General features: G+C 36.7%; 1 long non-coding RNA gene across 1 annotated transcript; it reads left to right on the plus strand.

Moving 5' to 3' along the window:
* Positions 1-4,037: 4,037 nt before the first annotated feature.
* LOC110469412 (uncharacterized) lies at positions 4,038-13,791 on the plus strand. Its single transcript, XR_002465242.2, has 4 exons — positions 4,038-4,190; positions 9,311-9,421; positions 10,733-10,826; positions 13,563-13,791. It is a non-coding gene; the product is annotated as an uncharacterized LOC110469412 (long non-coding RNA).
* Positions 13,792-27,686: the final 13,895 nt, after the last annotated feature.

Consider the following 27,686-nt stretch of genomic DNA (forward strand, 5'->3'; position numbering starts at 1 on the left):
GAAATCATATCTCAATCAAATCAGGACACTCATGTGCTGTCAGTGATACAAACATAACAGTACTGTAAGTGGTCTTGCTAGGGCTTTTGAAAATGTTACAAACATAAACATTATATGAACGGACTTATATACCATCATTAAAGGGCTAACATGCGGTTGTGGAGGTACTTTTATCAAAATCATATTGAGTTGGTTTTATTTAATCAAAGATTTTTGACACTTGAATAGAAAAGCTCAGGAAGTAGTCAAGAGCTCTAATTATTTTTCATTTCAAATGCATTTGGACCAAAAATTTTTAAAAAAGTGACTGACAAAATTCAAAAGTGATACATTTTGTTATGTCCAAGAGATTAATGCAGGAATGGGGTCTTCTAATGTTGCATAAATCTTAATGCCTGAAATATGGCATTAACTTTTCTAGAAACCCACATGTAGCTATTCAGGTAGAGCCAGTTGTAGTCTGCCTGTGACACATAGGCCCTAAATTCAAGCTAAGATTTGGTATGTTCTGGAGTTCAGGTAACCCTCTGTCTAAATCTCAGAGTCATCATAGAATGATTTGGGTCAAAAGAGACCTTAATGAGCATCTAGCTCTAACCCCTCTTCTGTGGACAGGGACACCTTCCAGTAGACCAGGCTGCTCTGAGCCCCATCCAGCTTTGTCTTGGATACTTCCATGGTTTGGCTATCCACAGTTTACCTAGACAACCTGTTCCAGCATCTCCTCATCCTTATAAAAAATTCTTCCTAACATCCAACCTAAATTTATCTTTCTTCAACTTTAATCCATTTCCCCTTGTCCTGTCACCACACACCCTTGTCCAAAGTCCCCCACCAGCTCTCTTGTAGGCCCCCTTTAGGTACTGGAAGGCAGCAGTGAGGTCACCTTGGCACCTTTTCTTCTCAAGACTGAACTGTTAGTGTTCAGGAACACACATAATCACGGGATATGATTATATGCAGGTGCTTTTATTGAGAGCTCTGGGAATGAGTGGTACAGACCCAAATCTGACTCCAACATGGCTTTCGAGCTGAATGTATTTTATATTATACATATTAATTATTAAATTTATATTGTTCTATTGTATACATTGACTTTATTCAACCATGAGTTTCTTGTGATCTTTCTTAGGGCCCTGACCACAGTTTCTCATGATTATTCTTACAATTAAACAGTAATTATATTTAATTACTAAACAATCATCACATCTAACAATTATATCATTTATCATGTACTAGCTACATAGGTGCAGTTCTAGCAAAGTACAAAGTCTTCTTGTACTTGGGGTATTTATTTATCTTTTCAGGGCCTACTAAGCTTAATTTTCCTTTTAACCTTAAATCCCCATGATTTTAAACCCTTTTACTCTCAGAACAACCCCAATTCTCTCAGCCTGTCTCCACAGGAGAGGGTCTCATGCTGGGACCAATGCTGTGTCTGTTCATGCACAAACTGACCCGGTGGTGATTTCATACTCTCTCATGTGCTCACAAGCAGAAGACTGATACTAGAGGGCAGTCTGCTCAGAACAAACTTCTTGGATTACGTTTCAGGGCAACCCTGCTTTATCTGCTAAATTCATTGGGAGCTGAACAGATCAGCTCTGGCAGTCCAGACTAGCCCACTGAGACCAGGAATGCCACATCTGCAACATTGGTTGACATTAAAAATTGGATGAAAATTTAGAATTAATTAATCTTTTTAAACTGATGTTAATGAACTGTTTTAAACCCTATCATTTTTTGGATCCAATCTAAAAAATGGATTATTTTTTTTTTTTTTTTTTTTTTTTTTTTTGTGGAAAAATAAAAGATGCCTTACTTGCTAGTGCAGCTCAGGAGAGAAACTGTGGAGGTAGATTTTTAATGCAATATATTTTCACTGTTTCCCTCACTTTTGTATATACATTAGGAAGAACACCAGACTTTACTGAGGGCTCATTTCTCAGTGTTTTTGCTGCACTTGTATATGAAGGGGGAGAATTCCAGTTCAATATATTACACTGGATGTGTTACTTATTTAAATCAGTATCTCCTGCAGTCTGCACAAAACATAGCACTGTTCCCTAAAACCAGAAGGTGCTAAACAGCTCAAAATATGAAACTCGTGAAAAAAGAAAAAAGGTCAAACTAAATAATTTACTATTCATTTCCTTTGGCCATGGGTAGTGTTTCAAGCTTTTATTTGTGTTTCAGGCAAATATTCAAGAACCTATGTTTTTCCTAAAGTTTTGAGCAGCTAGCCCAGGACAAGAACTTATACTGCCCGATAAAAATCTCATTAAAGAAATTCCAGAATTATTATTATTTTTTTTATTTCAAGGAAAGAACAATAGTATTACTTTAATGATGTTTAATATCACACTGGCTAGATGCAGCTGATCAGGAAATTCAGTCATCCACTAGTGCATTTAAACATATAGCTTTGATTCAGCCTGTACAAAAGCCCTGAAACAATTTCATATTCAGTATAAATTGCCAACTGCCAAAACTTGGAGCAATACAGAGCATATAGAAGAAGACAATCTGAAAAAGCACACAGTATCTGCATAGCTTAATCCATAATCCCTGGTTCATTTGCCAAACTACATAATTTTAATCTCCATCACATAGTTTTCTGCTGCCTTTATGCAGTATATCCTATCCTTCAGAATCTAGGTAGTAATGAAGAAGACATGTTGGGAAGGATGGATGAATATAATTATTCATAAATAATGCAGCCAGGATGAGAACAGTCCTCTCTGCTAGCCGGACAATGCCCTTGCCTATGGATGGGTCCAGGGGTCAAGTGGACTGTTCCATCTCACCCCCTAAAATGTATGGTTCACCCTTCACCTGTAACCCTACCCTGAAGCATCGGGTCTCTGTAACCCCATTGGCCCAAGCCTTGTTCCAGCCCACCTTGAAGCCCCCTGATAAGGGGTCTCCGAGGGGCCACACCACACCCTCTCTTGGATCTTCCCCCTCATAGGACCTCCACCCTTTCCTAGAGCATCCTCTTGTCTCTCCCCTCCCCCATCCCCTCAAGCCTCACCACGTGCTGCATCTGGCAGCTCCAAGCAGGACCTTTCTCCATCCCTAATAAACCTTATATCCCAAGAGCAGCCTTCAGAGATCTCTCATCTCCATTCACCTAAACCGTCCTGGAGCACAGCGCTCCCTACAAACACATATCAGTTTTATAAATTCAGGGCTTTCAGGTGGCATGTTTTCTGGAAATATTTCTGTGTTGTGAAAATTGTAATTTCAGGAACTCATAAAAACTTCTGCTTTCTTCCCAAATCTCTCTGGGGAATAAAAGGAAAAAATCCAGATGAACTGGTATGAATTCTAGCTTCCTTTTCCTACCAAAATGCACTTTTAACACTTTTAGGGAAATCAAACAATTATTTGTGTAGGTTTACAATATAAGCAAAGAGGACAGAATTATCCTTATATCAAAATTATAACAATAACCATGATTTTTAATTCTACATGTTACTTCATCTGCCATGTGCACAAGAGCATTTGCTGTGGAAATACAAAGCAAAAAGGAGCCTCTTGAAAAAAAGGTCTTGCATGCATGCATGCACCTCTTCCAGCTGCCTCACCCTCTTGAAGCAGAGTTAGAGATTTTGCATAGGAGCATGTAGACTCAAGGAGCTCATACTGACAATTCATGCTACCAGCCACGTTTGGTTTTTAATGATGCCCAGCTAAAATCCATGGAGGCTCACAAAGTGCTCTTTACTTCAGATGTAAATACTGATCTCAGAGCAGCAGTGGAGGTAACAAAGCACTTGAAATAACTCTGCTGTTGAACAATGACAGGCAAAGAACAGGTGATGAACATTATCTTGACAACTCTGCCAATACTAGAGCCAATATCTTTTTGACAGTACCTCTTTATGAGTCTCCTCCTGAGTTTTGAAGTCTTATTGGCATTTACACCTCTGCAGCTGCCTTGAAGAGAGAAACCTGAAACTGTGTTTACTCAATATTTAATCTGAGCCTCACAACAGTGCCAGGGGTTATACTCTCCTTGGTTGCAAATGAGCTGGTCTGCTGAGGAGTCACAGGAGCAGAAGCACTTTGTAGCAGCACCTTACCATCCCCCAGTATGAGGCTAAACAAGTCATCGGCTTTTCCCCCCAAGGACCTCTTTTCAAGGCCAAATTCTATCCTCCTGTATACCTCTTCATCCAGTGAAGGTAAGTAGAATGAAATTGAGTCCTCAATATACATAGCAACTGACTCAAAAAGAAGTTGTCAACTCTGTTTTACCAGATGGAGTTAAAACTGTTCAGCCAACAGAGTCATCAGCTGGCTCAGCTAATAAGAAAAGGTGATGGGCTCTGAGTGCTAATGAAGTCATTCAGAGCACATTGGGAAATGGCAGCAAGCAAGGCTGGTACTGCTTAGGATGAACCATGGGCCCCAGGCAGCACATTTTCCAACTGGAGATAGAAGCAATAAGTATTAAATTGCTACAACAGAATTATAAGGTAGTTAAGACACAGAGTTATCATTAAAGTAGTCTTTTTTGTCTTTTGTCTTTAGAAAAATCCTAAGAAAAGGCATCTAATAGACTATTCCTATTCAGTATTAGGGGCTCAGTCTGGTACTTTGCGGTTCAAAACACTTCAAGTTATATTAGCTGGTATCAGAGGAGATGCACAGATAGAAGGAGGAGTTTAGAGTTTTAAGTACCACATTTTTAACTAAAGTAACTGTTTTCAACTGGTTCCTGTATATACTGTAATAGTCAGTCCCCTGAGTTTTGTGATTAATTTCTTCAGAATTTATCCTACAGATTTAAAGTGGCTGAATTTAATTATTACACTACCATGGGAACCACCATCTTTCTGTGGCAATATATACCTGAACAAATCTAGTGTAAACATTCACTTTTCAAATTAAATTATATAAGTAAGTAGAGCTTGAAAAATAAGCAACACACTCTTGTCAATGTAAGAACATGGTTAGACAAAAATTTATAGGTGTATATCATGTCCTGGCCTTATTTACTTTCTCAAATTTGTATACTGCTGTAATAGGTTTAATATTCAAAGTTAATAACTTCACTTTTAACAATCAATCAGGGAGGCAATTAAATATTACATAAGGCACAACATACCTAAACTAGGGCTTGAGAAATGAACTTTAAATTTTTAATTATCTTTTCTTTATTTTCCTACAGTGGTTTAATTGAAAAAAGCACAAACAGAGATGGAGTCAATAGAACAATAAAATACCTTTATTGGCAGAGAAATAACTGACAAATATTTGAATTTCAAGTCCTAGTATCAGAACCTTTGTCCAAATGATTCTATTGGTTTTGGTTAGACCCTGTTTCTCTGTCTGTAATTTTGAAAAGTAGATTTTGAATAGAGTCAAAGATCTGATTATTTCTAATTATAGAAATCGGGAATTTTAAATTACCTTGTAGCACCTGTTATGTGAACTCTCCTGATTAATAGCAAAGCACAAAAATCACATCAATAATTCTTTAAAGAACCATGAATAATTATTGCAGAAGTGTAAAACCTGTTTACCAAGGCAGACTTTCCAAAATATTTCTGAAATACTTTAGTGCAATTCATACCTAATTCTCAGGGACATGTTATCACTGAGTCCTTGGAAACATTGAACAGAAAAGTATGCATAGGACATTTTTCTTAGAAAAGAACAGCCCTTACTCCTTGGGAAAAGTAAATGGTTTTGTTTTCTTTTGCTTAGAAGCTTGTCTTGCTTAGAAGCTTGTTGCTTGCATGTGTGGTTTGCTTTAGCCTGTGTTTTTTGAGTAGCCCAGGAACTCCAGGTTCCTTCAGATATGAACGGATTTCCTGTCTCTAATCACAATGGGACTGACAGAGGTAAAAGCCTTAGAAAGCTGAGCAGTACAAGAAACAGAAAAACAATGGATGTTGTAAGGAGAGAAGTGGATAAAGGTATGTGTAAAGCCTAAGTTGAGATAATTGGGTTATTTTGTTACTAAAATGAAGGATGAGAGAAGATTGTAGGAAAAATCAAGGGGACAGGCAAAATTTAAACTTAAAACTACTGTTCTACAAGTGGCCACCAAAGGCCCATGAATACAATGAGTCTGGGAACTTTCTGAATATTGGAACAGTCCTGCCTGAACCCAGCTGCCAAAACCCAGCTTTTCCATGTGCACGGGGGACAAGACAATAGCTCTGCAATTTTAAGTTTTAAGATAACATTTGAGCAGATTGTGAAAGTAATTGTTTATTTTAGTTGCATGTAGCAGCAAGATGTTGGTTAGGATGGTAGAGCATCCCTTAAGCTGCAATGTAGGAAAGTTTCTAATGAGATGCTCAACATATCTGTATATTTTATACACATGTGTAAATCAGAGATTTTAAGAGACATAAAGCTTAATTTATTCATTATATTCCGTCCTGGCCATATGTATTCTCTTTTACTGGGGGTTATTAAAATAGTGTATTTCTCTTTCTATGACTTGTCTTAATCGCCTCCACCCATCCTCTGGCTGATGAGGCTGAAACCATCCACAGCTTTTTCTCTTGACCTCTGTTAATTTTGTTAACACGTGACCTGCTGAGTACAGTGCAACTTACTAGTGAGTATTTCTCCCTTCTACCTGAAAAGGAGCTTTTAATTTTTAATGAGTAATCAATCCAATTCAAAGACAATTAACTAATCACATTATTAATGCATTTCATTCCTTCTCCACATTACTAGGCTGCTCAAAAAATGCTTGCACTTGCACATAACTCACAACAGGATTTGTAATCAGCTGTTGAAAATATCCTACACTTGTAATTAAAGTGCTGTTAATTACTCTGTCATTTTCGCATGTTCTGTTTTGCTTCCCCCCGAAAGAGGCTGGCAGGTTCTTCTGTGTTCCACAACGCAGCACAATCATCCTGCTCATTAAGTGTGACATTAATGTAAGAGTGATCAGAGTGATCCAGTGGCTGGTCCCAGTTATGCTGAAGAGCAGTTCCTCCAGATTCATTCTGACTTCTTATTAAAACTAGGAACAAAATCTGGCTTTTTTGCTGCACACTGGGATGGTCCTATGCCTTACCTTCTCTTCAGCACAAGTAGCTTAATTTAAAAACATGCACTGTAACAGCAATCAGTTCCATTCCCTCAGAGGGGATTATAGGCTAATCTGCAAATGTTCACTGAAATTCTACTCCTCACTCTCAGGGGACAAAATTATGACACGATTAATGCAAGATGGAATTTTGCCATAGAGTTCAGTGGAGCAGGGCTTTCTAGCTTCATCTTAACCTACTCACAGTACTGCTGTAAAGTCTCGTCGGTAATTTTAAAAATGGATCACATTGAACTGTGAGGATAACTGGCACAATCTGACATTTTAGGGCATGAGTTTTATACTGAAAAGATCTACAAGCTGACACATTCTGCAAGCAAGTCTAAGAGAGAAATTCAAAGTGCCATGAATAGAAAAAATTACAGACACCATTGAGCTTTCCTGATGGTTGTTGATATTGTTACTGCACAAAGGTTTAGGGTAATAGAATAGACTTCCTACAAATGTTGCTTCTACTTTGTGACTTTCCTTAGACAGACCTTTCCATAAACTCATGAGCAGTTTTAGCATCTCACTACTAAATCAAATATAGAAGCTTCAAAAATTGTTTATTTTTTTTTCTTTGTTTTTTCTCTCCATCTCAATCTCAAATCCACACACATAGAAAAAATGACCAGGTATGATCCTTGGGAAACCAAGTTGTAGAAATCTTGTAAAACATTAATTTTAATTCTAATTATCTATTTAAATCTCTAGAACTTCAGAAAACCTTTCAGACAAGAAAGGTAAACCATGCATTCTAATTAATAAAAAATGAATGCATTTCAAAATGCATGAAAGGAAAAACAAGATGAATTTATTTCACTACATGTTTGAAAATAGAAAATATTGTGAACTGTATCTGAGTACTTTTAATTATTTCAGAATTGTGCAAATAGTCAAGGAAAAAAAACAGAGATCAAAATCTATTACAGGCCTAGGTCATAATCAGTTTTAAAATTCTTTTTGCATCTGTAAATTTAATTCAGACAATCAACTGCCCTATCCCCAAGGGAATCAACAACTCCACTGAAATATAAAGTATCCTTCAGTCAGAGAGGTCCAGCTTCTTTTCTCAGTCACATAAATAAAACAAAGCAACTCCCTTTTTTGGGGGGATAAGGATTCAGTCGGGAGTAAATTTTTACTGATGAAACAGAAGAGAAAGTGATTCTCAACTTTGGAAAAAAAAGTGAATCAGGAAAGTATTTGTTTTGCTGGCTGTCTTTCCATTTTTCTTTTGTTACCTTAAGGTAATGTTTTCTGGATACAATCAATAGCAAGGCTGGTGCATTGCCTGGAGATACAATGAGGGGTATAATGAGGCTTCTGAGATATGCAGAGATTGTGCACATTAACTGCTCCACAGCTTCATGGCCTCACCTCTTCCTGACCACAAAGGAGATGGAAAGAAAATCACAGAGTGCATGGGTTGCAGTTATATCTATTTTTTGCAAAGAATAAAGCTCATTTTCTCCTCCATTTCAAGCTACACAGCAGTTTAAAAACTGGGGAGGAAAAGGCCCTTGGATAAATGAAATACCATGGTTGAATCTTCTGGAGCAGAAATTGGGATGAGTACAGAAACAGCTATCTGGATAAAGACAGCTGATAAGTAATCACAGGGCAAGCTGAGTCTAAATTTTACATTTCAGTTACAACCTGTGTACCATATCTGGGATTCAACACTTTAATAGACAGCATGTTCCTTCTCTCTTGGAACACTAAGTCTTGGACTACCTGAAGCTTTAGAATTGACCCCAAATATTAATTCTCATGACCTAGATACATGTGTTGCATTTCAGTCTCGCCTATAGTATTAGGTCTGATAGCAGCATCATCAGATTGAAGCTGGATAAAATATTTTGTTTAAAGAAAATTGGGTTTCTTGTAAAATAAAGCTCCTCCCATACATAAAAGTTCAGTGGAAAAAATGTCAAATACCACTCTTTCTTTACTTACTACACCCTCATTTGATCAGGAAAGGTGTTTTTTTTTAATTAACTCCAAAATTACATTTTAAAATGGTTTTAAGTGCCCCAAGAGGCCTCACAAGAGCAGTGACACTGCAGATGTACCTCCTGTATGCGGCTGTTGCCAAGCTTGACGAGTGTGCTTTCCCAGCTTTGTGGCTCCTGCACCATATCCTGCCCTGCTGCTTCACAGAGGTGCCAGGGATGTGCTGTTATCAGTGGAGACAATGACAAATGGGTTCTTGGCTTTATTTTACTGTCATTCTTGCAGTTCTCAGGTTTGATGAAAATGAAAAGTAGAGACAGCAATGAGACCTAATGCCAGTGCTCTTCAAAAGACAAAGCACTTCTACAAAATCCATGGCATGACCAGCTAAGCAAGGTAGAGAGTTCTTTCTTATAAATTCTTTATAAATTCGCTCTTTTTTTGCTTTTGTTAGAAACTGCCTATGTTTCTACTATTTTCTTGCTCATTACTTATAAATCTTCAAAAATATTTGCTCAAAAGAAACTGTGGTTCCTAAGTGGATATAGCATCTAAGAGGATGAGAGAGACCAAAGACAACATAATGAAAATGAAGAAAAAAATTCCACAGAATAACATTAAAAAATGCATTTCCAATGTACCACTGGGTCTGATTTTTCTAAACAGTTAATGACCCCACTGTTTAACAAAGCTATGCCCAGGGGCGTTTCAGGATTTCAAAATGCAAACACCAATATATGTGAGGGTATACTGCATTTCTAATAATCTTTAAAATAACTGAGTACTACTTATTTAAGTATTTGAAAAGTTGGATCGTACCACTTGGGTTTTGCATGATAAAATATAATATCAGAAAACTTTTTGTTTCCCACAATGCATGCTTAAGAAAAAAGGAGGGAGAAGAAAGGAAAAGAAAAGAAGTTAGAGATTTTTTCTAACCTGCAAATACATTCCAGCCTGGGGAAATAATTATTTTATAGGTATTAGATCAAAAATAGGACATAAAGAAAGAAATTGAAAGAATATTTGCTGAAAGAATAAATCACAGACCATCAAATATATTTTTTTTTAACCAGACGGAAGAGAGTTTTTTTGTTTGTCTGTTTGCTAGTCTTTGTTAAGGACAAGAAATTTTTAAACTAAGGGAATATTTTAGAGCAGTATCCTATTCCTCTGAGGGAAATACAGTACATTGCTTAGCAACCTTTTATGATTGAAAGACTGAAATACCTTATTATATAAAGTACTACTGTGCAAAATGGTCAGCCAACAGCCAAGTGGCCAGATGACTTGAATGATTCATTAAATTAAGATTTATTAAGAGGCTTTCTCTTTGCAATTTCAACTGCAAAGTCAGTAATGAAGCACAGCAATCATATAGGGATCATGGAGGCAAATAGACAATGATAGTTTTCTCTGAAACAAGGAGGAATCAGCACTACTGTACTCAAGGGCTTTATGTACATTAGATCAGAAGAAATTGCTGTGTAGCCATTATGCGATGGGGTTACTGACTGCAGCTGAAGCAGCCCTGGCAGGAATTGCTGATGGATATGGAGTATTGCTGATGGAGTACATGGGAGCTCCTTCTCCTTTGCTCTCACTTTCACCTGTAAGGACTAGAACTATCTCAAGGCTGCACAGGGCCAGGCTTGGATGTAATCAGCTTCACTGGCTATTGAAAACAGAGCCTATTTTGATTAACAGACACTGTCCAGAAGAAAAAAGGAAGTGGAAAAAGGAAAGGAAAATAAAACTGTGGACTTCTTGTCTGCTAGATGGATACCAAGAAACCTAACAGGTATGGAGCAGGAAGAATCCTTGTTTCTTTTGCAAGCTATGAGGTATTCCAGTCTAAGAATAGACTTAACACTTGCAGAGATGGATATTTTTTCACCAGGACATACTAGGTACTTGCACATGTAAAAATATATTTTTCTCTATATTTTGAAACATACTTTCATTTGAATGTTGAATTCTGCATTTGAGCTGTTTTGCTCTGTACAACAGGCATTCATGCTTTTGCCTTTCTGGAAGACAGTGACCAAAGCTCTGGAGCCCGAGTGTTAAAAATATGAGTGAATATACAGACCTAAGCACTAATCACTGTGTTAAAACAGCACCAAACCAAGGAGAGCTCTCCCACACACCAAATAACACAAAAAAGTTCTCAGCAGCCACTGTGAGACACTTGCTGCAGAAGAAGATCTGGCATGTCATCTTTTTCCTCCTCTGGAAATTGCCACCCACAGAGTTTAAGCTAGCTCTGTGGCCTTATGTCCCAAACCTCCATGAGCTTCCTGAATTTACCTGCCCTCCTACCCTCTGCTCTTCTTAAAAAGGCCAGAGGAACCCTAATGGAATACACTAGGTTGTTTCACTAATTATCATTGCATTTTTAAATCTATTTCCTTCACAGGATAAAACAATTAGGGAAAGATTCACCTGTCAAACATTCAGATATTGCAATAGTACTTTGGTTGAATTTTTTGGTAATGGAAAAATTCTACTTAGAGCTTATTAATTTCTAGCAAGCTCAATGATTATGTGGCCATTGGAAGTTCCCCTTAGCTACATTTCTGCCTAACCTGCTGGGCGCTTCCTTGAGAATTTGCTAGATTAATTGTATTCTGTATAATTGCCTAAGGACAGAAATTATGATTCCAGATTTGTGTTTAGGGCTGAAGGATGTTAATCATGGGATAGAAGTGAACAGCACAGTACAAAGACTGAAAGCACAGTTAGGGGTTTAATTTATTTTCACTATAGCCTTCTCTGAAAACATCACTTCTCCATCCATTCAGCCAACCTCCCCAGGAAAGTCACTGCAGGCAGCAGAAGCAAAACCAAGGATTAAAGCAATCCTTAATCTTCTTTATTTTCCTTCGGAGACAGTTGAAAAGGCAGAATCTGATGCTGAATGATAAAGGCTGTTTAAGAGTAGATAGAGCAGATGAGATACAAGACACTTTAGAGTTTGGTGGGATTTTTAATTAATTTTTGGTATGTGTTTCTAGAAGTTTTGCTGATGTCAATAAGAAGCAATCTTGCCATAGTGCAGGATGAGCTTCCAGAGAAATATCAAGTTTGAAGGAAGAAGCAGAACGTTTCACTCCTTGTTTTTGACAGTGAGTCCACATTAACTTGAGTTCAGCTCAAGTGTAGATCCTGTTCTTTATATATTCACAGCATACACAGTTTTATTTTATAGCAAGCTTCCATTTTCTGCAATGTGTTCATTGGTACCTATTCTTCCTCATACATTGGGGTGCAGTTTATTCACTCCTGTGGTAAATATTTTAAAATCTGACAGTAAGGTATTTTTAAGTCCTTCACATCTTTTTCCACATCTACCTCCACATTATGTTTTCATTTAAAAAAGTATTAGAAACAATCACAGAAGAAAATATATTCAAAAAAATAATGTCTAAATTGTTTGCAGCATATGAACATCATGTTTTCAAAATCAAAATGTATCAGACACAATTAGCATCCTATATTGAAAAATTTTCTAAATTACTTTATTACTATTACCACTCCCATAATTACTTGAAAACTTAACTTACCGTCTGTGTTGAGAAATCAGCAAGACTCTTTCTCTTGATTTGAATGTGTCTTCTAAAAGGTTTCAGTTTAACAGCAGGCCAATCCTTTTTTATTTTCCCTGGTAATTTTCTTAAATTAATTTTCATTTTTGACACCAAAAGCAAGTGTCCAGACTTGTGAAATGAAAAGTGGCACTGCTCTGGAACTAAAGGGTGTATAGCAACAAAACAAACACAACTAATAACTTTTGGATTAACATTGTATGTAAACCTAGATCAAAGATTATTTTGGTGCCTTGAAATACATTGGATACACCTTGAAAAATATAGCATACTTCTTAAAGACTCTGGCACTATTTCACTTTCAAATAGAATTTGCAGAGTAGGAAGGCCTTATCACAGAATATAAATACACTCATTAAATCTTTAACAATAAATGCAGAAGGAGGTAGAACAGAGGCATCACACATCAGCTTCTTTGCAGACACAGAGCCAGGTCAAGATGGTAACGTGTTAATCCTGATTTGTTCTGCTGATAGGTATCTCTGAGAAAGGTGACAATCCTCCTCTCCCTCTCCTCTTTTTCCAAGCAAAAAAGTATTCCTCATTGGTTAAGTGGTTTTGAAATTTAGTTGCCTAATTTTTCTGTATACATTTCTGCATTTGTTTTATAAGATAGCCAGGAAGGTATTGCTACATAAAGCTGGACAGGTGATATCTTAATAGCACTAAATGAAGCATCTTCATAAGAGAGGTTTTAAGTGGCAGAGATGTCAGAGGTGAGTTTGCCAATGAGAGTGCCAGACTACCTTATTCAGAGGGGAATGATAGGAATCTCTTAATAAATGGTCTTTTAAATATGTGTGTGTGTATAGATTATATATAGCTAATGTATATATATTTATATATATACCATCTATATATACTGGGGAATGTTTCTGTATTTATTTTCCTGTCTCTAATTTCATTTTTTCTGTTCTTTATCTATTAAGTGAGTGCAGGAGATACGACATACAGAGCAAGAAGAGAAAAGTTAACAGACCCATTGCCTTCTTCAGAGACACCTACAAGTCACAATAGGTTCTCAGAAGAATAAAATCCAAATTTTTATCTTAACTGTCATTTTGCTCCAATGAAACCTGTGACCCTCCTGTCAATCTCCACAAGTGAAATCTTATATAATGAAAAATAATATAATAAAATCTGATTTGAAAAGGCAAATATCAAGTATGAGAAAATAGCTGACTGTGTTTAATCATGTAGGACAGAGTCACAATTCTTCTGTTCTCCTAAGTGCTTTTATATGTTTGTAAACCTATGAAGCACATGAATCAGAGTATTCATATGTGGTGTTCCATTTAATAAAAAAATGGCACCAGTTGGCCTTGCACTATTCCCATATATGCATGCCTTCTTATGGCCTTCTGCTTTCATATCAAGTCATTTACAAGTACACACAATCACACGATGAAAGTTGCCCAGTGCTCATTCTAAGAACTACATGCTTTTGATAAGAAAATAGGTGCATGGTGTAGACAATTGCATCTGAATTTTTCAGCAGATTCAATATATATTGTATATATATATACACCTTCCTTTTTTGTTTTATGTTGTTTAAAGAAAACTGAATCAGAAAACAGCAGCCTGAGCAAAAAAAGCAAACAAAGAATTTTAAAAAATCTATACTTCTTCATTCTTGCTCATTTACCAGTTCTTCACATGCTGATTCCTCATGGGTTTATCAACATTTCTGGGGCTTCAATCTCTGAAGTCAAATGGGAAGACTTCTGCTTCCTTAGTGATGCCTTAATTAGGCTTTCTAAGAGATGCACTAATGCAACAAGAAGTCCCTTGCATAATTTATATTGCTAGTTATAACCACAAAGTAAAACCAACATGAAAAAAAGAAATTTGACTGCAAAATACTGGCTTGGATTTCTCAAGGATCACACCTTTAAAGACAACAGCCCTTTGATTATCTATTTACCTAATTTGAATACAGTATTTTGAAGAAAACATTACTTGTTACAGATTAGCAAAAAAAAAAAAAAATTAAAAAACAAACAAACAAAAAAAAAAACTTTCTAAATCCAGCATGAAACAGAAGGTAAAAAGTTTTAAATGGTCAAGTTTGACAAATACGTCATCTTATAACTTTGAAGATAAGTGTACATGGCAAGCAGTACAAAGAAAACTTAAAGCACTAGGGGTTATAGGAATTCCACAAATGTAGATGAGAACACCCTCTAAGGCTAGCATTCTATAGGTTATTACAACAAGCACTGTGCCAAAACAAAATCAAAATCACAGAGAGCTAAGGAAAAGCAGGAACGCAAATTACTTCATATGCATTATGAACACCTGAATAATTGGCTATCTTTTTCTTGTATCTGTTTTTTTTTTTTTTTTAATCCTTGATGGGATTAAGATTGAATGCCTGAAAAAATAATACTTAAACCAAGTATGTCTCCTTCCTGTATTTCATGATGAGACATTGAAGGTCATAATGAAATTTGGAAATACACACTCTCAGTACAGGAGAGGCATTTTCTGTTTTTAAAGCATAGATTTTTATTGACACAAATCAACAGAAGAAATGTGAGAATATTTGATTAGCCTTAAGAAAAAAAAAATCCAATAGGCAGATTTAGGAGTTAGTGAGCAGATCCACAAGTGTTCACACATCAGCTTTATTCCGGCTTTAATGTACTACCTTAATTTTTTTCTGATTTCCATCTAGATGAGACATGTCTTGTGAACCTAACTGGGGTCAGACCATGGTGTTATACATGGATCATTTCCAACAGGAATCTTTATACTGGCATCCCCTTCATAAATCTGGCCCTGGTTAAACACAGCTACTCCCTTCATCCAAACACTCTCAACCAAGCAATTTTCCTCTCCTTCCTCAGACTCTTTGACTACCAAAAAGAACTTAAAAATAAATATTCACCTGGTTTTCATTATAAAGGATCAAATCAGATTATTAGCTGGCCTAAAGAGTGCATTCAGCTGTGATGAGTGGTAACTCTACCATGAAAAACAACTAATAAATATTAAATTAATTTCATCTAAAAGCTCAGGGCACAAAGTTACGTACTGTATTTGCTGGACTTTTAGCAAAGTGGAAAAGGCTGCAGGTAAACTTTTAATGTGTACATAAAATGAAAATTTTCTTGGCCTTTGTACTGCTTTTATTACACCCACATGGCAAATCAAGTTATGCTGATGAACTCACTAACTAACTCATAACTTCTCATAAAAATAACAATCTCCCTTCAAGACATTAAAATGAGAACAGTTACCAAAAAAATGTTTGTGACTTGTATCTGATTACTAGGTTGTTCATTTCTAGGTGTTCAAAATAGAAGGTTTGAACAAATGGCTTTGAAAGTTGGTCTTCAAGTCTGTCCAATTATGCAACCACAGCATGAAGCTCAAAGTTTTATATCTACATGGAAACTTAAAAATGAGGACAGGCTTCAGTAGAGACAGAAAGACAAATGAAAAAAGAGATCAGAATTTTAAACCCATACTGTGTCATCTCAACAGCTGAGCTGTGTATTCAGCTTAATTTAAATTGCCTAGAAGTGCTTTCCATATACAAGTGCATCTTTTCTTAAATTTTGTTAATACATGAATATATTAATTAGTAACACTCCTTGTAAAAATGAGATGTAAGCAGACAAAAAACTACTAGTAAAGCATAAAAGTTCTTTCCTACTATTTTGAAAGACCAATTTTCTGTCACTGGTTATTAAACATTTTTTTCAAAGGACCAAACGTGATAGCCCTTCAAATCTAACAGCTTTGGTGATGTGCTGAGTCTCTGCACACACTGTGACTTCTTTGGCATTTCCAAGACATTGGCTTTGAGAAGGTAAGATACTATCAGCCACATTTAGACTAGGTGATTATTGCAGGTCCCTTCCAACTGAAAAAAAAAAAATTAAGCTATTCTGTTCTATTCTATTCAGCACCTCCAGTATCCACTTGGAAAGCTTTGCCTGAGACTGCTCCTAGTGGAGAGGCGGCTGCACTGTCCCTCAGACTGCATTCATTTTAGCAACAGCTTAAGCTGTAGAATAGGCAATTCAGAGCCCAGCAAGGAGAACTACCCCAGGGAGTAGGCTGTAAAGAGCTTATTAAGCAGGCATCTCACATGTGTGACATTCACCAGTCCCAGGGTAGATTATTCCCCACTGATCCCCAGCAAAGAGGACAGAATCTGACTGCAGGCTCTGCAGAGGCCACTGCATCATGGCAAATGTCACTTCACAGAATTGAGAGGTAGTATTTTCTAGCCCATTAGACAGTACAATCCTCTGTACTTATTTTCATTAGCAAATCCCTATAAAATTGTGCATTGAATAGAAATGTGTACAAAGTGAAAGTCCTAAGGAGGGAAGGTGAAACACTTGTTTCACTATCTGTTCTAGGAACAAAGCATCCAGATAATAAATCACAGAATCACAGAAATGTCTTTGTTAAGTTTCCTGGTTTTCAGAATAAGATAGTAAATATGCTCAACACCATTTTAATCAAAGAGAAACAGGGTTTTTTCCTTTCCTTTCAGCAATTAATCATATTCTAGCTGAAGAGAAATTAACCCCCAAAAAAGGAGTGTAAAAAACTCCGCACCACTCTGGAGTAGTTATGCTTAAGGAAGAAAACCCTGTTTTCAGAATCATAAGCTTCTTTGTTTAGGTTTGTTTTGCCTTGGTGAAATCTGGAGAAACATATTTTTTTCCTCTAAGTAAAAAATAATTCCTTTATATGTCCTGATTTCTTTGTAATGTGATCCTTATCACCATCTGAGCAAAACAGAAGGATTACAAAATAATCCACTTCTTTTGAAAAAAAAGAACTTTTTTTTACTTTTTTCCACTTCTTTGGAAAAGAAAAATCTGTAGACAATAAAGATGGAAATAAACTCTGTAAGCAATTCTAAATTCCTCTGCTATCTGAAGTGGCAGATCAAGACTTTTCTGTAGGTTAAATTTTTCATACTGAAAGTGAAATATTGCATTTCCAGCTCATTCAGATCCCAGCTGTAGCCTTCAGGAAAATTTATTATTCAACTATAACATCTCTTAATATTTTATTTTCTCTTTATTAAGACTTCTCTTTAGAGTTTTGAAGAGTCACAATTGAAACAATAATTTTCTCTCATCAAAATATTTTCATATCCAGCTGCAAAAATCAGGGCTCCTCTGCACTTCTCAATGAGAAACCTTCTGGGTGTGTTTATCCTAATCCATCTGGAGTTGGGTTGGTTTGTTTGTTTGTTTGTTTGTTTAAAGCACAGTAACATGGAAGTCAGAAAGACACTCTGGAGCTTTAAAGGAGGTGGTCCCTTATTGAGAACTGAGATGGGAAATCCAGCCTAATGAAAACCCCTCTGCTGCAGCTCTGCTGAGTTGAATTCACCAGCATAGAATAAAAGGGCTTTCTACTTTCTAAAAGTCCAAGCTGAGGAGTTACCCAAGAGTTTAGACTAGTGAAAATTCTACGCAAGGCAAAATTTTGTATAGAAGAATAAGTTTAATGCTTATTTTATGTTCCTGGGGTTAAATAAATAGTGATTAGTATGAGATGTGATTTGCATACCAATGTGTTAATATACGGATATTAAAGAGTAAAGCCATGGAATTCACACTGCTAAAGGCATTCATGGGTTATCCAAAGCAAGATATTTAGTGCATGACAGACATGATTTATCACTTAACTACTTTTGCATTTCTGTCCATGTATTATAGCAAAGTTGTACACAGTAGAAAACAAGTGAAATGGCCATGAGTTAGTACTTAAGGGAATTATACAGTGAGACAAAACAGAAAAACTTTAAATAGCATCATTGTGAAAGATGAATAACTAAGAAAAATGCTCTGGTTAAAATGTATAATGAAGTGAGGCCATGGAGATAAGGTTATGGGCACACCTGCTTAGTACATCCTATAGAACATTCACTTCAGTTTGAATCAGTTAGCTATGTTGGAGAGACAGCTTTGAATTAGAAAAAAGACTAGGGGGTCTAAAACACATTTGAGAACAACCCTAAAGCTCTACTCTTTTATATTCTGAAGAGGGAGACTGTGGCTCTGCACTCCCGTGCCAGCATGCTGTTGGCATAACTGCAGTGAGAGGGATGGCCAGTGCTGCAACGCTGATGTAGTGCAGAGCTGTACCAACCCAATGAACTCCAGCCATGAACGTGCTAAATACTTTTTAATTTCTCCTAATGAATGCTGAAATAATTCTGCATTTAATTTCTATTTATGAAAATGTTTAAAAGTATTCAGGTCATGGGGAAGGAATACAATGTCATTTTTTAATGCCAAATCTATTTAAGAATTTTTGCCTAAAGGCAAAGATCATGATAGTCACATCTACAAAAGCTTCAACTACCACACAAAAACATGCACTTCTGCATTTGTAAATGTATTAGAATGGCCTCTGAAAACAAGGTTTCATTTCCATATATACCGCTGACCAAGCATTATAGAAAACTTTGCTTTTATAAATACTTTTTTTTGTAAACTCATGCTTTATATGCTTATAACAAGGCCCAAAGACTTTCATTCCTTCTCCACTTCCCCATAGCTATAAAACTCATCCATGTGGTGTCCAACCCTTAAGGAGTAGGGAGTCCCATAATTTTCAAATTGCAGCTTTTCTGCTGTGTTTATATTCAGAAGTACTCTTTGTTTGACTGGAAATGGCCAAAAGATATTAAGTTGTCTCATTATGGATGCAATACTTTTACCAGTTCACTTCCTTTTTTCAATGCCTCATACATCTTCCATAAAGCACTCATTAAACACTCCCAGACCAAAGGTAATTTATTAGATAGTCCAAAAGTTGCCGAATTTGAGGAGGCTAAGTTATTAAAGGTTAATTCTTACAGAAGTATCTGAAGAGAAAGTTAAGTAGATAGCTTTAGAGTTGAAGGCTGGGTTTTTTGGGGTTTTGTTTTGTTTTTGTTTTGTTTTTTTTTTCAATATGGATGAAAAAACTTGTGCACATAAGCTCTTTCTTGGAAACAAATGCAAAAATCACTTCATCACATGAAAAAAAATGCCTGCCACATACTTGAAAGGAAACCACTCGGAGACTGATCTTGACTCTCTTTATACTAAAAGATATACATTTTCTCTTTTTCTGTTTAATGGCCCTCCTTTTGAAGGATACTCAGCAAGATAATAGCATTATTCTCAGAATACTATTTAAGATTCACTATGATGCTTGTATTTCTTACAGATAAATTCTCTTCTCCAGACAATTTACCCGATTCCCAGATCTTCCATGATATGGCATGCTGTAGGTAATGTCCCATCTAGCTGTATCTAATCTGTAATTTTATAAAATAACACAAAACCCATTTGTTTTCCACATCCAAAATGTTCAACTTCCAGGAACAAACTACTGACCTAGGCATTCCTCTGCTCTGCCCCGAACACAGGCATTTCTTCCAGTATTACAGAAGTCTGTGGGAAGCATTAAGGATTTAGTCTGTCTGATCTAGTGGAAGGTATCCTTGCCCATGGCAGGTGAGTTGGAACTAGATAATCTTTAAGTTCCTGTCCAACACAAACCATTGAAGATTCTATGACTTAGGAGCATCCTTTCTATAATCCCCACTCCTACAGTTAATACTTGAATAATTCAGTAACCATAAGGAGTTGTTAAGCCCTTTTAGTAACTGAGTTTATCTTTTGTCAGCAGAATATTCGTGGTATATTTGAAACACCAGGGTGGATATCTGTTCCTGTCTTTACTCGAATTTGCTCTGCATGTATACTCTCTGCCTTTTTCTAAATAGTGGTAACAGCACAATAATTTGTGGTGGCTGCTTGCCCTCCTGCACTGTGCCAATCTGCCAGTAGGTGACCTCAGCCAGGGGCAAGTGGGCTTTCATAGAAGTCTTAGAATCACAAAAAATTGTGAACAATGGTGGAAAGGGGAACCAACTATAATCATATGCCTCTGTGTAAACAACATATTTGGTGTTCAGCAGTAACCTTCTGTATTTTAAAAACACTGAGTGGTCATGCACAGATTATGTAACAAAATTGCTGAAAAGGGTGCAGAAAAAATTAATTCTGCTTAGGATATCCTTATTCATAAAATCACATGTAATTTAAATAATATTGAAGAGAAGGGTGGGAAGGGGATCTCTTGGATCAGCCTCTCAGAATTGATCTCAGCGAGGTTTTTGCAATTCTCCTTGCCCAGGAGGACAGTCATGGGTATACAAGATGTCAAGCCCAAAAACCTTTGGTAAATTACAATTAAAGAAAACAAAGCATGAGTTTAAGTGAATGGTTTCTGAAAGAAACTAATTTTTACCCTGGAGTTTACAACCTGCACTACTCTTTGGTTTAAGGTTAGGTTTGTTTTTTTTTTTTCCCTCTTTCAACACACTTCCTGGAATCTATATATCCTTGTTTTTCCTTTGTGGATCTATGTATTTTAAACCAAAGCAATTACATGGTCCTTTGTACAGATTTTCTTTGCTGTCAGCGGGTAAAATGCAAGTCCCCTACAAGAGATAATATAGTAATGTCTTCCTCATCACAACAGGCTATAGGCAAAATACAGACAAGCAGTTCTCCTGCTGTCTTAGATATACCAGGCTTACCAGAATCACTAAGTCAACTAAATAATAAGTCAAAAATATGCTGTAACAATCTGTATCTCTGCATGTGTGTATAATAAAATCAATAATGCCTGGAAGAAAAGTCTTTCTTGTTGGAAAAAAATGATTGTTTATATACAAAGTGCAGAAGATGACTTCCAGTTAAGATAATCATATTTATACATAAAATGTCTAATTTGCTTAGTCTAAAATTAAGAGGAAAAGGAAGAAGAGGGGGAGGGAATTCTTTTTCCTATTTAATTGCCTAATGAAGTCCCTGCAAGTAATAAAGATTGGACTATCTAATTGATTTAAAATGAATGTTCTGTTTTATTAAGAGATTGTTTACTGTTTGCTTCTTGTGCCTCCTTCAGGACAATCATTGTGATGAAAATATTTTGTCTGTACTGAGGTATATCTTTTTTGAGTCTAATGTCTGTTTGTATCCCTCAGTCCCAATGACTGGCCAGCCTGTTGGTCAGACATCTTCAATTTAGAATGAGGAACTTCAGATAATATACAATACACAAATACACAAGCAACATTGAAGCATCTATTTCATAAAAGAGCAAAAAGATAAAAAGAAAAGAAAACAAAAGGAAAAGGAAAAGGAAAAGGAAAAGGAAAAGGAAAAGGAAAAGGAAAAGGAAAAGGAAAAGGAAAAGGAAAAGGAAAAGGAAAAAAAGGAAAAGGAAAAGGAAAAGGAAAAGGAAAAGGAAAAGGAAAAGGAAAAGGAAAAAAAGGAAAAAATTTCTCTGTTAGAGTCCATGGTGGTTTCTATATTTACTTAAATACAATATATTTTTTTAATCTAAAATAAATTAATAAATACTTAATAGATGAGTGCCATCCTAAAATAGATCATAGAATTTTGTGTTATTATGACAAGAATTCTGATTAATTTAGTCACACGACCTGTGAAAGTCATAATCTTCAGGTTTAGAATTAGTTTATAACAGAAATTATTAGGAAATTATTTTTTATGTCTCAGTTATTCCCACAGATTGTTGAGAAGTATCAAGATGTATCTGATAAGTGGCCCAGACACAAGGAATCAGAAATGCAATCTGGAAAGAATATATCTGGCAAAGTACTGATCCACAGCAGGGGGAGGGAAGGAGGTAGTGCAGAAGGTAGCTTCATTCATGAGAAGAGATTAAAATGTTTTTCTTTCAAGGGAGAGTTTGAAAAAAACTGATTTGACCATTATGAAAGACATTATGAGCTGACTACTGAAATGTTGAAATCCACTGAAAAGCAAGAAAAAGTATTTGAGTGAAGGTATCCCCATCTCAAAAACTGTGTGAGAAAAATTAAGTCCCACAGCATAAAATTAAATCCCGTGGCTAAGAAAGAGTGAGAGAAGATGCAAGGAGCTCTTTGAGCAGAATTTCAGAGGGAATTACTTGAGGACTTGCCTTAGCTTAGTTGTCTCTCCCCAGGTGTACAGCACAGCGTGCCAGCAAAGAAGTTAATTCTGCTCATGCTGTCTTGCCTCAGTCCAACAAGATGCTGCTGAGGGACACATACGATGTAGAGAAGTGAAAATGGCTTTATCAAACACCCTCTGATGATTAACTTTCAGTTTTCTGCATTTGAGCAGTTGCTTCCTAAAGCAGCCTGATCAGGACAGACAGAGATGACTGAATTGCCTTGACTCTAAAGCTAATCTGAAACACCCTATACTGAGTTTTAAACTCCACTGAAAAAGGACAGATGACTACTGCAAACTGGACTGGGTAATAATACCTTTTCTTTAATTTGAGAGGTTACTGATGTAGCCTGGTAACTGGTGAAAAGTAGATATTGCCAGTGGAAAGTAAGATAAACATTCCAATAAGTAATGTGTAATTTCTTGCACATGTAAACAGAGTTATTCTAGCTACAGCAGACAGCCAAAAAAAACTTTTAAGCAACTCACCCCTCCAACACACAACAAGCTGATGAAAGATTTTATTATTTATGTGCTGAGACCTCTCTGCTTTCTATGAAGGAATAATCTTTGAATGAGAAAGTATGACTAAAAGCCTTTATGAAAAGTATGACTACAAGCTTTCTTTACAAGCCGTGGCATTACTTGAATAAGAGCAATCCCCTCCCACCTCTGTGGATCCTGGAAGGTCCAGAGGCCAAGCTGTCCCCAGGTCAAGCATGGGCCAAATAACCCCACCTGCTGCTGTGTGTTTTGGGGCACTGAGTGCTCCCCAGGTATCCTTCAGCAGGGCAATGCGTGCCCACATCTGCAGAGCAGCCTGCAGCTGGTGAAGCCACTCCATTGAGTAGCAAAGCACACAAGAAAAACTCCCTCAAAAAAAAAAATCCATCTCTGAGTGAGCTGTACCTGAGAGCAGAATATTGCTTCTTGCAGTGGCTAAAAGGCACTGATGAACTCTCCTGTCAGCAATAACACTGTGACCTTTTTGAATGTCTTCTGCCTTTGGAGGAAGAACAATTTATTTTACAGGTGCAGTTTTCCAGTGAAAATATGCACTTTATAGACCTGATACAAGACAATTATGCAATCAGTTAGGAATAAGTTACCTCAATTAAATATTTATTTGCATATGAAAAAGAAAATCTACAATTTTTTTTCAGATGTATCAAGCAGAAAAACTCTTAATAAGGTATTCCCAAGAGGGACATCCACCACAAGCTGTCTCTAGAATTTTTTTGCTTAATGTATTCACAGCAGTAGAAATCAAAGCAAGAATTCATAGCAGTATGCCAAATCCAAACTACTGTTATTTACATTCTGCATGCAGAGTGGATAAATCACTACACAAGTTATTACATCACTACATTTCCAATATGTCAGCTACATGTTTGCATGGAACTGTTTAATCTGATAACAGGTTAATAATCTGAGTTTTTTAATCTGAGAGCAGGAAATTCATTACATTTTTCTTCAGTATTGACCCTTTTTTGCAATTACAGAAGAAGCCAAATAATCACAGAAGTTAATTTCAGACTCATTTACCCATTGAATTTCAATTTTCATGTGTTTCTTACCTACCTGTGCACCCACCTTCCCCAGCACAAACTGTCATTAAGGGCCACCCTTGAAATCTCATTTTTCACATCTATTTTTCCCTGTCTGGGTGAGTGAACATCATTCCTTCCATTCACAGAGCTTTGTATGGGACAAGTCACTTCAGGTTTTTTGTCACTTAACTTCATCCACTGCCCGAGCTTCAAAATTTCTCACACAGCATAATTGGACTGACAGTGTGCTCTCAGCGGCTTTTCCAGCCAGAGAACACTTTCAGTCTCATCTGTCTTTCAGGACTCCTTGAAGAGCTGAAAAAGAGCTATCGTAATAAAAATCCTGAAGTCTAATGAAATCTATTTTCTTTTTTTTCAGGTAAGAGTGTTCTTGAGAGTAAGATTTGTTGAAAACATGGCAGGTTTTTAGCTTAGAGCTACTGGGGTTTGCCTCATGCTAGTTTTCTCTGGCAAGTCATTGCAACACTGATAAAAACACCATGTCTGCACCTGTGCTATGTTGTTCGTAGGTGGATCTGATCAAGAAAAGCCAGAGACATTTTTTTTTTTCAGCACAGCAGCAATCCTACAGAGTTGAATAACCAACACAGGGTTGAATTTTATGGATACTGCTTGCCTTTTTCAAAGTAACATATGAATGCATATGTCTGAAACGTTTTCTGACTTTCTGATCCTTCTGGGAGTTGAGGGAGCCTCAGCCTGCTTATGGGTCTTGAAATGCTCTACAAAGCAGTTGGCTGAGTTTTCATCACAGCTTCTTTTTACTTGTGTACACTTGGAGCATCACTCCTTTGTAGTGTTTAGATGTCACCATTCTTTTATTCTTGAAACATTTGTCTCATATCTCAAAAGCTGCAGGCACTCCTTGCTTTGCACAGCCCCTGATTGCTGGCCAGGAACTTGAAGGACTCTTCTGACTCCAGCACAAAATTTTTTTTTAAAGGATCTGGACACTGATTCTGTACAGCAGGGCAGACAGCTGTCCTGGCAACCATGAGACATCAAAGCAGAGAGACACATGCTCTGTTGCCACTTATCAAAGATGTGTCTTTCTTGCTGATCCAGTTTCAAGATACATCAAATTAACTGTACAACATTAGCTGTAAATGAGCAGTGATGGTGAAATGCTTTATGGGTTGGTGAAGCAAGGTTTGGTGGCACCTTACCTGCTGCTGAACGGGAATCTTGGTGCTGTGTTGGACTTTACAGACTTTTACTCTGCTCAGTCAGAGGCTTCAGATTTCCCTCACATCCCACATCCTCCTGCTTGCCGTAGAACAAGAATTGCTTCAATCTAGTTTGTGTTACTGTCGGAATCTGTGGTATTGTATCGATGATTCCGAGATTGTAGGTGGTCTCTGTCTTTCTGCCCCATTGCCAAAGAAGAAGTCATAATTCGTCTGTGCTGGTTTTCAAGGTTGTTTATTCTGTTTATCTCTAACATGTTCTGCTGCCCTGCCGCAGGTCTGTCCTGCGGGGCAGCGTGTGGGGCTCTGCCCCTCAGTGGGATGTTACAAACATTATATACCAGAAACTACCTGTGCTATATTTACAATAATGTGCCTGTATCTGTCACCTACGTTGAACAGTGTGTCCCCAGCCTAAACCAATAGAAAAATGCCAACACTACAGTGAAACATGGAGGGCACAAAGAAGGAGAAAAAGGACAAGACACACCCAATTTCCTCCATCTTGGCCCCTTTGGACCCCTAATCTAGAATCCTAAAATTTTACTTTTGCAGCTGTGCCACACTTAATTATTACTTATATCAAACACTCAGAGCTTGTAATTCATGCTGTAAGATTGAGAACTCTTTTCCATGGACAGAGATCAGAGACAGTGTCTCCTGGGGCTCTGTACAGGGGGGTTCCTGACCCCCTGCCAGGGTCCCAGGCCTTCCAGGGCAGACAGAGGTAAGCCCTGGATTCCCACATGTTACCACTCACTTCAATGCATATCACACATCTTTCATTAGAATCAGTGTCTTCACATTTCTTTGGTTGCCATCTTATCAGTCTTTGTTTTTTAAGTCTAGGAGGAAAATGGAGATAGTTCATATTTTTAATTTTATCCTATATTTTTCACCAAAACATTGTGATTCTCAATAAATGTTAATGAAGATTTTTAAGTTACTTTCACTACAGCAATATAGTTTTGTTCTACAACAGTATTAATCTTTTCAGTTATTATATTCTTTCAGTAAAATTGTCACGGCTGTGTTTGAGGTGAAAAAAAATTTAAGATATTATCTACTGAAAAGATCCAAGTTTTCCTCTATGAACTTCTGCTTGAAGAAAACAAAGATTAACTCACATTTAGTTAGTTACAAAATCGCTGTTACAATTAAAAATTTCTCTTTCTAACATTATTCTGTCATATGTCACCACTTTCTCTTAACATTGGCATAAACACAGCACATGCAAGGGACAATATGTATGTATCTTGTACAGTCATCAAGGATTTAAAGCACCACAAGGAAAGCAGAGTTGATTGCTTTCCACGGAGTTCTTTATCTGCAGTGAATAAGTGAATGTTTGCCCGATGAGATCTTCCTTCATATTTTCTGTTTCTGTCACAGAAAGATGTAACTTGCCATCCAGACACCCAGCTGAAATGTTTAATAAGAGTGTTTTCAGTTTCAGCATTAGGATATGAAGCTGAAAGTTGCATCCCCTGATTTGAGTGAAAATAAGTTCAGCCTCTTTCCACTAAATGAATTCAAGCCTCCCTATATAACAGCACTAATTAGAGCCAGATGTATTTTTTTAGCTAAACAAATTTTGAAATGCATTTAACGTGCACTTAGTGCTGATTGATTTTTTTTTTCCTTGTGAAATGGTGAGAGTTTAAATTGTTTCAAAATTCTTTACCCCCATGAATATATTTCTAGATAACTGTTCATGGAATAGTCCTCAATCTTTTAAAACATCTGGCTATGCCTTTCTCTTTTGCAAAAAATCATATGTGCAGAGGATAGATAAATTTGGCTACAAATACCTATTTTTCTCCCACTGGCTATTCTTTCTTTTTAAAGAAAAATATATGAAAATTTTGTGTTCTGAATCATGAAGCTATAGTAAATCAAATTCTAATTTGTAACTGAATGGAATTTTATTGTCACTGCTAATAACATAATTATTTGTTCTTAATTTTAAATTATATATTTACATATATATGTTCATAAAATGTTCCCAGGCCACAGACCAAAATGAATGAAAAATAGGGAGGTTTCTGCTCCTACTGGAAAATAAACACAGAATCAATATTGTAGCAAAACCAAATGTGCCCTAGAATTTTACTCTGGTGTGATTCTGTGTAAAGCTTTTATATGCATCATCTTGCATTTCTTTGTGGCCTGCTTTTGTAATGGGTAGAAACTTGCTCTTGTGAACATATTTACAGGAAGGTGGGAGCACAGTGAGAAGCATTAAGTAAGCAAACTTGACAAAACATGTGATCTTGTCTTTGAAAGAC

The sequence above is a fragment of the Lonchura striata genome, chromosome 3, assembly GCF_046129695.1.
Source record: "Lonchura striata isolate bLonStr1 chromosome 3, bLonStr1.mat, whole genome shotgun sequence".
Classification (NCBI taxonomy): Eukaryota; Metazoa; Chordata; class Aves; order Passeriformes; family Estrildidae; genus Lonchura; species Lonchura striata.